General features: G+C 32.6%; 1 protein-coding gene across 1 annotated transcript in view; it reads right to left on the reverse strand.

The window, feature by feature from the left end:
- The window catches only part of LOC109543124 (CUB domain-containing protein 2-like), a 90,798-nt gene that overhangs the window by 83,487 nt on the left and 3,289 nt on the right, over positions 1-4,022 (reverse strand). Inside the window, exon 2 of the mRNA XM_048668291.1 lies at positions 2,290-2,393. The gene's annotated coding sequence lies outside the window, so the exon portion shown is untranslated. The remainder of the gene's footprint in view (positions 1-2,289; positions 2,394-4,022) is intronic.

Below are 4,022 nucleotides of genomic sequence, written 5' to 3' on the forward strand. Positions count from 1 at the left end.
ATCTGTAACAAAATATGGGAGAAAATTTTTGAGGCAAAATAGCCAACAAAAAGGTTTTGAAATCATGAAACTATATGGAACTTATCTACCCTGTTATAGTTGGATGTCGAGCGTATTTAATCAAAATATATAACTGTATACTTGATTGTGTCGTGTATCTGGTTTTTATCAATTAAATTGTATGAAAGTTACTGAAACTATCAATTTCTTTATTGAACTTATATATTATTAATGTGTTTACAGTCATATTTGCAAATTGGCCCCCTGATTATCATACGACACCTTATTAAAACGAAATATTGTCTTAGCAATTCCCTTCCAGCCATAAATATACTCATAATTAGTTCTATGTCAATTTGGATGGCGCGATCGAAGTAGCATCATTAAAGCTCTCTTTATGAATCCCCAGAGGAATAAAAAGCTCAGCCCCAAATTTTCTCTGGCAGAGAATATTTGAGTGTCTTAAATTTTTTCACTTGAATAACTCGCTCTCAACGAGCTGAAGCGTGCAAGATGAAGTTTAAACAGTGGGACCGTGTCAGAGGCAAACTTTCCCAATAATGATGGAAATGCCGAAGCCAAATTTCGATCGCTGGCAAGCAACCAGAACTCTGGCTATACGTTGATGTTCCGTACGTTGCCAAAATACATATCTGAACTGTGACAACGTATTTTATGAATATGTTTAGTCATTGTAAATATACAAAAAGTACAAAAAAAAATTGAGTTCGTAATTATATTTTTGGATAAGGAAAATGTCCATTATTCAAGAATTTTAGAGGAATACTGAATTAAACATATTTGGGTTTGGTGCAAAAGTTAGATATCGTTGAATCTATAATGACTTACTGGATGAAAATCTGCAACTTTTACTTTGATTATGTACTAGTTTATGCATTAGTTTTACTTTTATTATGGTCTTTTTTGCATTAATAATAGAGCGTTTCTTGCAGAGTAAGCAATGAGTCCTATTCATGAACCCCCCTTTGTGCTGGGTTTATGACGATAATTTTTCTAATTTCATAGACAACAAAAGACTTCCATATAAGTTCCACCGTCTTAGTTGGTAACTTAATGGCCACCATTAAAACAATCTGCAAACTTCCTCTGCTAAACTCCACAAAACTATAAGCAGTACTGGGTCTAGCTAGCAAATCACCCTGATCTTTATCTGTTACAAGAACTTTACATCTTAAAGAGATGGGCGTTTAATGACCATCGCGCCAAGTCAGGCCCTTTTCTCAGTTGCATTTATACGGAGTTCAGAATGAACTTATAACAAGAGCCAGGAAGTTTGGACTTCGGCTTAAGCTTAGTTTTGGCGGGGTCAATGGGAAAACTAGATGACTTGGCGCTTTAAGGGCTGTTCGTGTCAATGGAGAATAGAATCCGGATTGCGGTTTTCCTTAGCGAATCTTTGTGGCTGTATAATTAAACAGTGCCAAATGTTTTTGCTAAGAGCACACAATAATTGATTGCCAACAGAAATACTACCAAATGATTTTGCTTGTTGTTTTAAGCTTTTCTTAAAGTTCAGTTATATCTATTTCGGGGCGTTTCACTTCCAAAGAGCAAATTAAAACGCTATGATGATCTATTTTGAAAATATTTTCCAATGAACTTCTTCGTGTTTTATTGTCAGACTTAGAAATAAACTTATACGTACATACAGAATGGCCTGAATGTTAATCTGAACTGATAATTAAATTTTGAACTCTGGGTTTCAAATGTGATGCTTTTCCTCTACAATAGTCGAATTCAAGAAGCGATATATGCGTTTATTGATATCAAAGGAGATGTAAAGTGAGACGTTTTACCGGAATGCAGTATTTCACGAATACATAAGGCTCGAATAACGAGAAAGGGAAAATAAGCGGAAAAAAGAATTTACGGATATCAAAGAGGGGTGCTGGGCACGCTCTTTTGAAGCAAAGCATATCGAATCAAAGGCAATAAAGGCGAAAGAGGAGAATATATAAATTACTATGGATTTTACAGATATTAAATATGAAGGCTCTGCCTTTTTTTCAAACATTTTAACATCATTCAGTTGCAGTTCAATGCAGCGAAAAAAATATTCAATTATTAAGATATCTAGTTTTTCTATCATTTGGAAGCTTAGTAAAATTTGGCATTATAATTTCCAAAAACATTGTATAATAATGACAATTTTTTTCTAACCAAATTAATGACAAATAAGTGAATCAAGACTCAAAAAACAAACATGAATAAACGAGAATAAATCCTTCAATGTATATATTGTATGTAATTATGTATGTTTTTACATACCTTTAATCAGCTCCCTTTGATGGCCTCTCCAAACTGGCAGCGGCCATATTAAAATTGTACACCTTCTTGAGGCGCAATCTCGCACAAATCGAGCACAATCTCAACTGAAAACAATAGTAACGTGTAAATCAATGGCATCAAAGTGATAATGTGGATGAAGGGCTTATTAACAACACATTAAAATTGGTGCAAACAGTCCTGAATATTATGCTTCATTTTCAGATAGCATAATGCCTGAAAAGAAAATATATTTCTGATGTATTGATGGCTTTTAAAGTTATTTATTTATCACGCTTTTACAATAATAATCTTGCGAATGTCGATTCTAGAAGGAACTGTGGATCTGAAAGTTGCTTGTTGTTGTTTTTGCTTGCCTTTAACCAGAATTCCACAAAAAGGCGTGGCGGACAAGATGAAGAGTTTTTTAAAAATATTGTAATTATTAATAATGTAACTAGGAATTGTTTGGCTTGCAAGAAAAATTAACTGTCGTTTAAGTAAAAATGTAAAATTAAATAGCCTGGATAATGTTAGTGTTTGAATATACCGAACAAAAAAGTGCAATTTTCATAAATATTTATTAATTCGCGGTTACAATGAAAGGACGACAATCATGTCCATTATACCAAGGCAAACCAATACTTTTCCTGCAGTTTAAATAAATTTATTGTATGTTAACTTTATTGACAAAATAGGCATGTTTTCGACTGGTAGATAAAGCATTATAAAAGTATCACTATTTTTATAACAAATTGTTCAAGAGTTTAAATTTTCATTCGGCTGTCTGATTCAAAAATATAAAAACAGAAATACCGGAACTGTTTATTAGGAAGTTGCATCCAACGAGAAAAACAGTGCTGGAAGTCTTCTTTTAGTAGTGAGAGCAGTCAAAGACGCAAATTTGCAGTAATACTTTTACAATGTAAGCTTCACATCGTCGCATTAGTCCGATGGGGCAATTTACAAACATAAAGCGTGTTCATTGTCTAATCGCTTAAAAATCATCACACCGCATCAAAGTCATGCAAAGTTCTTACGAAAAAAAATACTTCTAAGAAGGAAATGCAACCATTAAAAAGTTTGAATCACTACAGCTCAACTGATTAGGGTTAAAGATTCCAAACCGCTGTTAGAAGCGACTCAGCCATTTGTTCGGGAACTGATACTTTTTAATGCATTTTTCTTTTCGTAGTAGTTTATTTTCAGTGTTTCTGCAAGATTTGATTTTGTTGGTTTGTTTTTTGATAACCCACCGTCTCGGTAGCGTAGATAATCAACATTATATTTTTACGCGCATACCTCACAAAAATTAAAACTCACACAACTCACAAAAAATTAAGTTCAAATACTTTACTGAAGCGCTTAATGTAAAGGAGGTATTTTTGATTTTCCGTTAAAAATTTTTTTTATCATTTTTATGTCTCTAAATTCCTAGCTTCTTCCGGAATTAATTTACGTATAATCTAGTTGGGATGAATAGAAAAAGGAACAAAAATAAATTACAGGGGTGTTAACCCAATCAATTGCCTTGTTTCAAGTAAAGTGGAAAATTAATATTTACTGTAAGCAATATAACTTAAATTTTAGTTAAAAACGATTTTGAAAGTGTAAATGTTTTTCCAAAAAAGCACAACTTTTTTGATCAGATTGGCTTCAACTGATTTTTCAAAGTTTTTAAAATTAGGAAACCTAAATTTAAAATTCATCAAAAGAAGTATTTTTGATGTAGATTA

Source organism: Dendroctonus ponderosae, unplaced genomic scaffold (assembly GCF_020466585.1).
Source record: "Dendroctonus ponderosae isolate FM_Combo_2020 unplaced genomic scaffold, Dpon_F_20191213v2 Dpon_F_20191213_7, whole genome shotgun sequence".
Lineage (NCBI taxonomy): Eukaryota > Metazoa > Arthropoda > Insecta > Coleoptera > Curculionidae > Dendroctonus > Dendroctonus ponderosae.